Source organism: Oryctolagus cuniculus, chromosome 20 (genome assembly GCF_051225735.1).
Source record: "Oryctolagus cuniculus isolate XC-2025 breed Fujian yellow rabbit chromosome 20, ASM5122573v1, whole genome shotgun sequence".
In the NCBI taxonomy this organism is placed as follows: Eukaryota; Metazoa; Chordata; class Mammalia; order Lagomorpha; family Leporidae; genus Oryctolagus; species Oryctolagus cuniculus.
The window spans coordinates 42,042,083-42,055,792 of NC_142886.1; positions in this window are offsets into that span (position 1 = coordinate 42,042,083).

Genomic DNA, 13,710 nt, shown 5'->3' on the forward strand with positions numbered 1-13,710 from the left:
AAGGTCTTCCTTTGCCATTGGTTCACCCTCCAATGGCCGCCGCGGCTGGCGCACCGCGCTGATCCGATGGCAGGAGCAGGCACTTATCCTGGTCTCCCATGGGGTGCAGGGCCCAAGCACTTGGGCCATCCTCCACTGCATTCCCTGGCCACAGCAGAGAGCTGGCCTGGAAGATGAGCAACCGGGACAGAATCTGGCGCCCCGACCGGGACTAGAACCCGGTGTGCCGGTGCCGCAAGGCGGAGGATTAGCCTAGTGAGCCGCGGCGCCAGCCGTAAATATAATTTCCAAAGTACAGTTTATGGATTACAATGGCTTTTTCCAGTCCATAACGTCCCTCCCACCCGCACCCCTCCCATCTCCTGCTCCCTCTCCCATTCCACCCACATCAAGATTCACCTTCAATCATCTTTATATACAGAAGATCCATTTAGCACACACCAAGTAAAGATTTCATCAGTTTGCACCCACACAGAACATAAAGTGTAAAATACTGTTCAGTTATTTACTTTAAATTTTTAAAATTTATTTTATTTGTTTGAAAGGTAGACACACACACAGAGTGAAAGGTGGATACAAAGAGAGAACGTCTTTGGTTCACTCCTCAATTGCCTATAACGGCCAGAGCTGGGCCAAGTCAAACCAGGAGCTGGGAACCAAGTCCAGGTCTCCCACACAGGAGCCGCCCCTGCCGCCCCCAGGGTGCGCATCAGCAGGAAGCTGGAGCTGGGAGCGGAGCGGGGACTCAAACCCAGAGACTGAGATTTGGGGTGCTTCTCAGTCTCTGCACCAGATGCTCATTTCCTGACTTAAATTTTTAAAGAGTTTGCCTGGCTTTGTGCTCAGGACAGAGGGTGAGGCAGACAGGGCAGGCAGGAAGGCCTATGAGGAGGCATTGCAAACACCACACAAGGGCATGCCCTGCAGACTCGTCAGCATTGGAAGGCAATGCTCTAGGGGCTGGCATTGGGGAGAGGAGCAGGAGATGGGCAAGCAGGGGGTGAAGCCACCAGCTGTGGTGCCAGCCCCTCATATCAGCACAAGTTTGAGTCCTGGCTGCTCCGCTTCTGATCCAGCCTCCAGCTATTGCACCTGCAGAAGATGGCCCAAGTTCTTGGGTCCCTGTACTCATGTGGGAGAACCAGATGGAGTTCTTGGCTCCTGGCTTTGGCCTGGCCCAGACCTGGCTGTTGCAACCATTTGGGGGGCTCCACCTTCCCTCTACATGGCCCCCAGTCTTTGGGAGCCCTTATTTCTTTAGCCACATGGGCTTAGGTCTTCAGTATGAGAATTTGTGGGAAAGGATTGAGTCCATAGCCAGTATGGACAATATTTCTCTCTCCCCTCCCTCTTTCTATTGTTCTGCCTTTCAAATATATTAATCTCTTTTAAGAGACTTATTTATAAGAAAGGAACAAACTGGGGCAGGTGTTCAGCTTAGTGGTCAGATGCCAGTTAAGTTGCGTGTGTCCCACATAGCATACCGGGGTTTATGTGTTTATTTATTGTTTGGACAGGCAGAGTTAGATAGTGAGAGAGAGAGAGAGACAGAGAGAGAGAAAGGTCTTCCTTTTTCCATTGGTTCACCCTCCAAGTGGCCGCTACAGCTGGCCTGTTGCAGCTGGTGGGCTGCGCCAATCTGAAGCCAGGAGCCAGGTGCTTTTCCTGGTCTCCCATGGGGTGCAGGGCCCAAGGGCCTGGGCCATCCTCCACTGCACTCCTGGGCCACAGCAGAGAGCTGGCCTGGAAGAGGGGCAACTGGGACAGAATCCGGCGCCCCGACCGGGACTAGAAACCGGGGTACCTGGGCCGCAGGTGGAGGATTAGCCTAGTGAGCCGCGGCTCCGGCCTGCACTGCAGTTTTTTGCCCAAACTGGGGTTTAACCCACAGCTCTGGCTCCTGGCTCCAGTTTTCTGCTCCTGCAGACCCGTGGAGGCAGCAGTTTGGCCACCCACAGGAGAGACACGGGCTGTGTTCTCAGCTCCTGGCTTCGGCCCTGCCCCAGCCTTGGCCACTGAAGGCATTTGGAGAGTGAACCAATGCATGGGCCCTCCTGGTCTCTGTCTGTCTGTCTGTATCTCTGTGTATCTCTCTACCTCTCAAAGAAATAAATAATTTTTAGAAAGGAACAAACGCACACGCCTGCTACAACGTGGAAGAACCTCAAGAACATTATGCTGAGTAGAAGACGTTGGGCCAAAAAAGCCAGAGCTCGCATTACTCCACGTGATTGTCCAGAGAAGACATGAGGGAAATATTCCAAAACTCGTCATGGTTGCATAATTCTAAATGTACCAAAAGTCCTTGGGCTGGACCACAGAGGCGGGGAGAAGCGGTCAGGTGTTATCCTGTGGGTGCAGCAGATAGGATTTGCTGGTGGACGAGATGTGAGGTGCGCGAGAGAGACAGAGGAGGCAGGCTTGGTTTATCTGAACAAACACTCATAATGACTCATAACCCTTCCGGTCACAGAGCATGGCCTAAGTCCTGTACAAATATTTACCTATTCCATCGTAACAATTCCACGAGGTCAAACTAATATCCCATTTTATTTTATTTTTCATTTTCTTTGGAAGGCCGAGAGACAGAGAAACGTACAGAGTTTCTGTCTGCTCGTTCACTCCCCCAGGGAACTGCCACAGCCAGTCAGGGTTAGGTCAGGCCGAAGCCGGGAGCCCAGAACTCCATCACACGTGGGTGGCAGGGGCCCAAACACTTGAGCCATCCTCTGCTGCGTCCCAGGGTGTGCATTAGCAGGAAGCTGCATCACAGACAGGAAGTGCCAGAACTCCAAACCGGGCACTCCCACATAGGCGACTTCAGCCACCGTGCCCAATGCCCACCCCGAGTGTTCCATTTTAAAGATGCGAAAGCCGAGGCACAGGAATGGTAAGTGACTTGCCCGAGGTCCCACTGTTGGGGTGACTGAGGAACGGGGTGAGCAGAGTGGACCCTAAGGTCACACGCTGCATGGTCAGGTTTTGGCCGGCGACGGTGGCCCCTGACTGTATTGCCTGGTCATGGGTCCTGGCTTGTGGCGGCTCACTGTGCGACACCCGGATGAGGCCAGAGGAAAGACCCGGGGCAGCGAGGCCGTGTCCAGTGAGGGAGTGGAGACAGTGCTGAGGGAGCCACAGGATGCACCAGAGTCGCGGGCCTGGCTGCCCTGGGGGAGGCCGGCAGCTCCGTTGCTGCTGTTCTGTTCTCTGCGTGATCTGCATGGGGAGTCGGGAGCCTCAGGGACGGACGGGCGGGCAGAGATAGAATTGGAGCATGGGGTGCGTGGGGGTGGGTCCCTTCTGAGGTCAGATTAAGGAGTGCCCACCTTTCCTGGCACCCCACCCCCACCCAGAGCTGCCCCCTTGCTGTGGGAGGGGTGGGGGGTGAAGGCCGCTTGGCTGTGGGACCCCCTTGCCTAAGCACAAAACAGAAGGGACTTTGATTTAGAAGGGGAGCTCAGAGGTGTGCCAGCGTGGGGGCAGATCCCCAGGCAGCTGGGCTTGGACTCCAGGGGCAGCAGTGGGAGGTGGAGGGGGGGCATTGGGCTATCACAGGGCACCCGGCTTTCTGCCCCACCCTCACACAGGCAGGAACTGAGGACAAAGGCCCCCGTTTCCAGACATGAGTCAGCACCCCCGGCCCTGGCTGTCTCCCTTGGGTCAGGCAGACAGGACCTCAGTGTGGAGACTGGGGTAATTAATGTAATTTGGGTCATTAATTGGGCTGATTTGGTCTCTTCTGGACCCCACAGGTCTGGCTCACGTCTGAGATAGAATTAGAGGTTGTGGCACAGGCGCGAGGGAAGCCGTTGGCGTTTACCCGGTGGGCTGTGGATGACCTCATGTGTCTGTGTTTTCAGCTCTGTGGTCTGGGGAAAGCAGGGCACGGGGAGTGGCAAGGGTGGCTCCTGCTCACCCCACAGCGGGGTGGCAGCATGCACTGGGCAGATGGGCTCCGGAACCCCATCACCCTGCTTTGCTGGGGCTGCCAAACCAGAGAGCCACGCAGGCTGGGGCTGAAACAGCGACCTCTATTTTCTCAACATCTGGGACCCGGAAGTCCAAGACCCAGGTGTGGACAGGGCTGGCTTTGTGTGAGGCTTTCCTCGTGTCCTGGCAGGTGGTGGCCGTGCAGGGCAGGGCTCGGTGTGGATGTCTGGGTCCTCTCCTGCAAGGACGCCGCTCGTATTGGGCGAGGCCACCCCCATGGTCTCATTTCACCTCGATAACTTCCCCAAAGCCGTCGTCTCCAAAAACAATCGCGTGGTGGTGCACGGCGGGTGAGGACTTTGAGGTCTGCATAACACCCCCGGCCTCCAGGCTCGGAGATTCTGGGTCTCCTCCCTGCCTCTAGCTCCCCATGAGCCTAGCTGGACAGCCTGGCTCTGGGCCTCAGCGTCCCTCAGTTGGGAGGCTCCATCCGTGGACGTGCAAGAAAGAAATTGGCAAACTCTGCAGCCATTGGCAGTGGCGGGAGGGCAGCAGCACCGCAAAGGGGAGATTTGGAAATCGAGGGGTACCCCTGCTGTGGGTGGTCACAGTAGTTGGAGGGGGGCACCAGGCAGGACAGAGCAGAAGTCCTGAGGCACGAAGGAGGTTGCACATGAGGGACCGGCCTGAGTCCCGCAGAACTTCCCTAGACTCTCCTCTGTTCATTTATGTAGGTGGGGAAAAAAAACCAAAAAAAAAAAAAAAAAAAAAAAAAAAAAAAACCAACCATGAGCGAGCTTGAGAACCTTGGAGTTGCTGTTTCACACGTGGCCACAGTCTTTAGCCAGGCTCTGTGTCTACGAGTTGCCCATTTGTGGATTCAACCAGGCACAGATGGGTGATATTCAGAAACGGTGTCTGGACTGATCACATATGGACTGTTTGGTTTTTTCTTGCCATCCATCCCACAACGACACAGGAAAGCAACTGTTAGGTATTACCAGAGATCCCAAGACGGCACACCTGGCGGGAGGATGCGTGCAGGCTCTGTGCACACTGCAGCATTTTACATAAGGCGCTTGAGTGTCTGCAGACCGAAGACTTCACAGCGCGGGGGCGGTTCTGGAACCGAGCACCCCCACTCCCCCATGCCGGGGTGCAGAGGGAGGCCGTGTTTCTTTTTGCAAACCCTGCATGCACACGTCTTACGGAAACACACAGATGAAATCGAGGGAAAGTGATGCCTTCCTGTGTTTGGAATTTTCCCCCAAATTATCCACCAGTTTAGGAAACACACACTCTCTGCAACACGCACTTAGAGAACGCATCTCTGGCAGCAGCACTGCGCGTGGTGCCTGAGTCACGTGGCGCGCTCTCGCCACGGCAGTGCAGGTGACACGCGCAGACACCTGCCTCGCCGCTACGTCTTCCCGCGTGGCTATGAACAGATGGCCACCATTTACTGCCCCGATCCCCTGATTCTACTACTGTCGGGGCACTGTATGTTTTCTTGAAATTAGGAGGAGGTTGTTAGCTGTGGACTTCTTTTAAAGATAGACAAGGGGGTGCTAAATGTATTTTTAAATGGGCGCTCCAGCAGAGTGGTTGAGAGATGCCACCCCAGGGGCACCCGGCTTCGGCAGGGCTGCTCGGCGGCCGCTCACTTGGGGACTGGGCCTTCTGCAGCTTCCTGGCCTGCTGCTGCTGACGGCCCAGGCTGACTGTTGGCAGGGACTTCCTTGGGTTCATCATTTCTCCCGTCCGTCTAATGTCAGTGAGGTGCTGGCATCTGTGCCGGCCGCCAGTTATGACTTTAGCTGACAGGTCGGTCTCTACAGAGGCCCCTGGACATTTGTCACTTGCTCGTGGCACTCAGGAGCCTAAGGGTGAGGGATCCTGATGGCAAGACCAACCCTTCTGAGCCTGGTTCCCTGGGCCACGCAGCCGGCGGAAGCTCGAGCAGCCCGGTCACCTGGAAGCATGGCTGGGGCAGGTCGCAGGCGTCTGGGTCGTCATCAGCGGTGTCACCAGGTAGGGGCAGGGCTCTGGCACATGCCTGCACCCTGGGGCAGGCCAACTGTCTCCCTTGCCACTTGTTTGTGTTCCTGCCAGTCCCTGCTCTGCCTGGGGACCTCGGGCTTAATTAGTGGCATAACACATAAATGAGAGCGGGCTCCCCCAGGATGGCCACCCTCCCCGGGGCACTGCTACTGACAGGCAGATCCTGCCCCAGGCTCTCTCCGCAGCCTGGGTTACTTTTCCTGGGCTCATTGCTCCGGGTGACATGGGCAGTCCTCCAGGGAAAGGCCTCCTTGGCATGGGGACCAGAACCCATCCTGCCTGTATCCCTCTGAGTGCTGATGAGCTCTGCTTCCTGTACCTCCAGTTCAGAAACACCTGCTGATGCACCGCCTCCTGCTCCAGGCCGTTTGCAGAGGCCTCCAGTGGAGAAGCCCTGTGTTCACGTCTCTCTTCTGTTGCTGTAACAGAGCCCCTGAGACCGGGTAACGTGGACGGGGAGAGAGGTTTGGCTCTTGGTGCTGCAGGCTGGGAAGTGCGAGGTGGGGCCGCAGCAGCTAGCCAGGGCCTCTGCCGCTTCACCCTGCCCTGGGAGTCAGAGGGGGAAGGGCACACACAGAAGCAGACAACAGGCGGGGTGGGTTTCAGCGCTAATGAGAACTCCCATGAGAAAGGCATTCACCCATTCAAGAGTCCTCCACCTCCCAACGCAGCCTCACTGGGCGCCAAGCCGTGTGAGCTTTGGAGGGAACAGTAGCAAGCCCCAGACACAAAGCCCCTTTCTGGATTAGCCCCCTTCTCCCCAGCACTTCTGCAGCTCTGACAGCACTTCTCCGTGCTGGCCAAAATGCAGATTTCCAGGTCTTACCCCAGACCCACAGCATCCCAGTATGTGGAGGAACAGCCCGGGAATCAGCATTCTGACGTAAGTTCCGTAGGTGATTCCGCGTCCTCTAGGATTAGGAACCCTCAGCTGCAGAATGAAGTCTGAAAGTCTTGGTTCACTCCTCAAACGCCTGCAACAGCTGGGGCTGGGCCGGCCTGGAGCCAGGAGACAGGAGCTCGACTCCGGTCTCCCACATGCATGACAGGGACCTAAGCATTTGGAGCATCGTCTGCTGCCTCCCAGGGCGCACATTAGCAGGAAGCTGGATCAGAAGCAGAGCTGGGACTCAGACCTCCAGATCTTGGCCTGGGATACAGGATCCCAAGCAATGGCTTAACCACTGCCATGGATGCTCACCGCCAGACGCCTCCGTGGCATCTGTGACCTTCACGACAGGGCTCAGGTCCACCTACCCACCTCCCGATCACGGATCTGACATTGAACTTGTTGCTGTTCTGCCATCGCTTGCCCATGCCTTCTCCACACACTCTTCTTCCTGTCTGGAAGAGCTCTCCCTTCTTGCACCCCAGGGGTACACCTGCATAGCATTTAGGACAGGGTCAAACAGTAGCTCCCAGAAGGCTTCCCGGCCTGCCCCACGGTATGTGTGTCTCACCTGCACTGTTCCTACCATGACCGTAGCACTTGTCACCTTGCTCTATCTTCTTCCCTTCTCCTCTACACAGCAGTCCCCGCCCCCACCCCGGCAAGTGTCAGTCCCTGGAGGGCAAGGGGAGACTCTTGTTTATCCTTAAAACCCAGCAGCTTTGGGGCTGGCGCTGCAGCATAGTGGGTAAAGCCGCCACCTGCAGTGCTGGCATCCCATATGGGCGATGGTTTGAGACCTGGCTGCTCCACTTCTGATCCAGCTCTCTGCTATGGCCTGGGAAAGCAGTGGAAGATGGCTCAAGTCCTTGGGCCCCTGCACCCACGTGGGAGACCCAGATGATGCTCCTGGCTCCTGGCTCCTGGCTTTGGATAGTTATTGTGGTCATTTGGGGGAGTGAACCAGCAAATGGAAGACCTACCTACCTCTCACTCTCTTTCTCTCTGCCTCTGCCTCTCTGTAATTCTGCCTTTCAAATAAATAAATACATCTTTAAAAAAAAAAACAACCAGCAGCTGGCTCCATTCCTGGAGGGCACCCTGCAAATATTTATGGACGTGTAAGTGGTCTCTTGGACCCCCGTTTCGCATCTCTCTTTCACGGGGGTTCTTAGGCTGCGGGGCTTCATTTAAACCTTGGTCATTACAAAGCAGCCCCTTGGTTTCCTCTGCATGGTTCATATTTAGCCAAAGAGATTTATTTCTCCAATAAACCCCACTCTCCAGATAGCCACACTCATCTGCTCCTCCTGCTGAGCCGTGAGAGGGGAGCGCAGGTTGCAGCGAGAGCTCCCGCGTGGGTGAATGCAAAAAGGCCGGAGAATTCATTTCAGTCTCACCGCCTGCAGCTGATCAAGGTTGCTTCCCGGCGTCTGTCCCCTGTGTTTTTGGGTTAAATGAAATTCTTGGGGGGTGGGGAAGAGCAACTCAGAACTCTTCTCTTTGTTCTATTGACTGCTGTAATTTTTAATATGAAAAAGGCAATTCGGGGTTTGTGTTTTAAGAGGATGGCTAACCCATCAGGGAGCGTCCAGACGGACGGACGTTGTAAGCAAACCCGGAGCTGGGGAAGGGACCGGCGGGTCCACGGCTCCAAGCAGTGCAGATGCAGGCTGGAGACGTTTCTCAGGGCCCAGCAACCCGACGTTCCTGGGGAATTTCTGCCTGGCATTGGGAATCCAGGTTCAAGTTCAGGCTGAAGAGGCGGATGGGGTTGAAACCCATCTGGTTTTCCAGGACTGAGCTCTTCCTCTGTGTTTTTTCTATTGGAAGATTTTGCATCTCCAAGGATTCTTGCTGCTAAGCAGTTTAGATGCAGGCTGACCGATCTGGTGGAGGTGCTACTGTAGCCTCTGCCCACTGAGCTGCAGCTGAATTAAGGGGCTCACCCTGGCGCAGCTAAGCGCCGGGTTGGGCGCAAACAATGAAGTCTTGCTCTTGGAATTCTACAACTGCAGAGCGAGAGAGGGACTTCGGAGGTCACCTTGTCCAAGGCCTCCGCTCCATGTTGGAATTCCCTCTGCGACTTCCGCAGCCAATCAGGATGATCCGGCCCTTGCGCGATCACATCCAGGGCCAGAGAACTCATTATCTTCTCCATTTACAGATGTGAGGCTGCATTTGCTTCTGTGTGACTGCGAGGACTCAGAGACTTGAGGGTTTTCCTGATCTGAGCCGACGGTCCTGATTCTCACTGCGGGTGATGGGACCCCACACTGATTTTACCCTTCGTCCACTTGTTGGGGGTATCTGACAACAGCCTCTGGGACACAGGGGCACAGATCACTCACTTCACCCAAAGGCGGGCGGCTGCTTCTACCTTCATAGTTGGCACGGTGCTGGGCACACAGGGACACTCTGATATTTACGGGGTGGATAAAAGGATGGATGGGTGGGTGTTTGAATAAACAGATCCATGGATGATGGAAGAATCACTCAGTAAGTAGAGGAAGCCAGCTTGGAAGCTTACAGAACAGTTCATCAATGTCTACAGAACCTGAAAACCAGTATTGCGCTGGGTAGGGTACGGGAGTCTCAGAAAAAAATCCGGTGGTTTCCAAAGAAGTGCAGACATCGTCTTTGTCGAAAGGTCAGCAACCAGCTGGGCTCAAACCTGCTCACTCTTCGTGCCTGATGGGTATTGACATCCGTCAAATGGCAAGACACCAGCTGCATAAGTAACTCACGAGAGAAAGAAGCTGGAGGCAGAATGGGTGTAGTCATCAACAGGTCACAGTCTCTATTTTACAGCGCGTAGCTGGAGATGCAAGGGAGTTACACAGAGGCCTACGGGGCACCAGTGCCAGGGCCAGCTCAGGCATCCATGTCCACCACCCCCCTCCAGCGCGCTTTCTGTACTCAGGGGTTAGTTCGTTTTAATTCAAATTTCTTAGGTCTTTGCTCCAAAAATTTGCCTTGCACTGATCTTGTGGCCTGGCTTTGGATTCTGCAGCCATCATCCCTTCATTCTCTCATTCTCTGGCCACACTCATGCATCAAGCCCTGTGCTTGCCTTTGGTGATGGATGAATAAGGCACAGCCTCTTTGGTGGCAGAAGTTTGCAGGGGAGAGAGACCCACGCACAAACAAAGGCAATGTCTCCAAGCTCCAGAATGGACAGCTTCCCTTCCCCTGGGCACGCGGAGAGGACGTTCCAGGCGCGGCGGCAACACGCAGGTGTCTTTCTGTTCCAGAGCCTGGGGCTTGGGTAATGAACCTGTATTTACCGGGCTCATGGTTCTGGGGGTTGGCAAGTCTAAGACTGAGTGGCCACATCTGGTGAGGGCCTTCCTGATTATCATAATATGGCAGAAGGCATCACAGCATAGAGAGAGGGAGAAGGTGAGAGCGAGAAAGAGACAGAGAGCACTGGACGCACCTTTTATCAGGAGCCCCCTCTTCACCAGCAGCGTGAGTCTATTCAGGAAGGCAGCAGCCTATGAGCTCATCATGGCTTCAATGTCCCGCCTCTCAACACAGGTGCCCTGGGAATTCAGTTTCTTTCTTTCTTTCTTTCTTTCTTTCTTTCTTTCTTTCTTTCTTTCTTTCTTTCTTTCTTTTTTTTTTTAGATTTATTTATTTACTTGAAAGTCACAGTTACACAGAGAGAAGGGGGCAGAGAGAGAGAGAGAGAGAGAGAGGCAGGTCTTCCATCCGCTGGTTCACTTCCCAGTTGGCTGCAATGGCCAGAGCTGTGCCAATCCAAAGCCAGGAGCCAGGAGCTTCTTCTGGGTCTCCCACGTAGGTTCAGGGGCCCAAGGACTTGGGTCATCTTCTACTGCTTTTCCAGGCCATAGCAGAGAGCTAGATCTGAAGTGGAGCAGCCGGGTCTTGAACTGGCACCCATATGAGATGCTGGCACTTCAGGCCAGGGCGTTAACCCACTGCGCCCCAGTGCCAGCCCCAGGGAGATATTTTGAAGCAGGGAAAAAATCATTTGCTAAGATAAGAAGCATGAAAGACCTAGCATCAGCTGTAGCCCAGGGCAGAGGAGCAATGTGGGATGTGGCTATGCACGTAGACCAAGGCCACCCTCTGTGGAGCCTCCAACACCCCTGCAGGAGCAATATAGGTGACCTTAGCTAGCCCATCATTATTCATTCCTGTGCCCTGGGGGAATTCTGGACAGTGGGAACCTCCCACTTGAGGGAGAATTCTTAGAAGAATCTCATTACGACTCAAAGTTACAGAACAAACCACTAAGCCATATAAAGAGGTTGTGGAGCGTGCACTGTTTTGTAGAATTTTTTGTTTGTTTGTTTGTTTGTTTGACAGGCAGAGTGGATAATGAGAGAGAGAGAGACAGAGAGAAAGGTCTTCCTTTACCGTTGGTTCACCCTCCAATGGCTGCTGCGGCCGGCGCACCACGCTGATCCGATGGCAGGAGCCAGGTGCTTCTCCTGGTCTCCCATGCAGGTGCAGGGCCCAAGCACCTGGGCCATCCTCCACTGCACTCCCGGGCTACAACAGAGAGCTGGACAGAATCCGGGACAGAATCCCGCGCCCCGACAGGGACTAGAACCTGGTGTGCCTGGGCCGCAGGCGGAGGATTAGCCTAGTGAGCCGCGGCGCCGGCCTTGTTTTGTAGAATTTACTCAGGTTTCCTTGGCTTGAACTTTGACCACGCGTACAAAGGGTAACCAGTACTCCACGTGTGCACATTATCAATAACTTTGAAGTCGTCTCCCTGTGCTTCGGTGTAAGGTTCATGGCCACCTCTGCGCAGCAGCCGGCATGGAGCTGAAGAAGGTGTCACGTGATCTAAATTTAAGGATGGACCAGATACGACCTGTGACCAGTTCCAGAGTGTGCTGCACACTTGGGTTGCAGAGACATTAAGGGGAGCTTGTAAACCACCCACCAGAGCACTTAAAACCTAATAAATAAGAAATACAATGGCGCTGTCAGGAGCCCTGATGGAAGTCGGAGGGAGCCGGAACAGTAATTTGTGCAATAAATCCTGTCAATTCCCATTACTTTCTCCCTTCAGAAAGGCTAAAAATAGAAGCTCCGAACTAATACATATCAGAGTTGTAAAGGGAAACAGCGATTTGGAATGAGTTGCTGCCCAATGGCCTAAGCCCACGGTATAGAAACTGGAATCAGAGAGGACCAGCCTGCGGCTAACACCATGGGTCTTAGGGTGCCCTGTGGACTCCCCACAACTTCTAAGGGGCCAGTTACAGGGGAAGTATTGCCGTGTTCCCATAAACAGATCAAAGCAAACGAGGACATGATCCCAGGAATCATCATCAACAACGGTGGCTGAAAGGGTCTCAGCTGCTGTCTCCAGTTATCTCACTTCCCCGCCCATCATGCAATTCTTCTTCTTATTTATTTTAAAGACTTATTTATTTGTTTGAAAGGCAGAGTTACAGAGAGAGAGGGACACACACACACACACACACACACAGATCCTCAATCCACTGGTTCACTCCCCACATGACCATAGCAGCCAATACCTGGGCAGGCCGAAGCCAGGAGCCAGGAGCTTTATCCAGGTCTTCCATGTGGGTGCAGGAGCCTAAGTGCTTGGGCCACCTTCTACTGTTTTCCCCGGGCACACTAACAGGGAGCTGAATCAGAAGTGGAACAGCCGGGACTTGAACTGGCGCCCTAATGGGATGCCAGCATGACAGGTGGGGGCTTCACCCACTATGCCACAATGCTGGCCCCATGATACAATTCTTCTGAAAGCCACCAGTGACCTCCTTGCTGTTGAGGCCAACGGACATTGTCTTGTTTCCCCCGCTGCTGCTCTGGGCCCTGTTGTTGGCCCCTCTTACCTTGACATGCGCCGCTCTTAGCTTTCTCTCTCGCTTTTCGGCCTGCTTCTTGGCCCCGTGTTTACGGCATACTTTGCCGGCTCATTTTCGTCACTTGAGTTCACTTGGCAATGTCCCCAAGGGCTGGCCCTCACCGTCTCCTCACTCCATACATCCCGAGCACCCTCAAGATGCACACACTTCCGTCTTCATCCACTGTGTGTCTTAGCTGCACGTTTTCTAGTTCCTTCTAGATCTGTGCTACTCACTCCGATTGCCACTCACCTCCTGTGGCTATTTAAATCAAAATTCATTAAGATGAAATTAAATCAAGCCTTCAGTTCCTCATTCACAGCAACCACATTTTGAGGATTCGATAGCTGCATGTGGTTGCTGGACTGGACAGGGCAGCCATGGAATGACTGCACCATTGCAGAGAATTCTATAGGACGGTGCTCTTCTAGCTGTTGCCACCAGAATATCCCACAAGCATCTTGAACTCATCATGTCTCAAACACATCAACAGAATGCTGGCGCGTGTGTGAAAAGGGAGGCAAAGAGAAATAAGGGGGAAAGACAGTTACAGTTGTAAATAATGGGAAACCCATCTCAGGCAGGCTTAAATAATACAGTAAGTTTACTGAGCCGCGAAGCTAAATGATTCAAAGGAAGGTGGGTTCTGCATGAGGCTTGTGCTAGCTGTTGGTAATACTGTCGGTAACCGTCTGTGTCTTCTGCCATCCACCCACAGTGCTGACCTGACTCAGGGACCCAAAGTGGCTGCCAGCAGCTCCCAAAGCAACAACAGTGCCTACTCCTGTCTGGATGGGGAGAAGTTCTAGGTCCTCATATTGATATTTTCAATGGAAGTCTTGAGATGGGCTCTGCCGCCACAGCCCATGCTTGCCATTGTCTGAACCAATCCCTGTAGCCATAGCCGGGGCTGCTGGGAGTGTGGATTGGCCTAACCCCCTGTTCCATCTCTGGTTCTGCAGTTATGTGGAA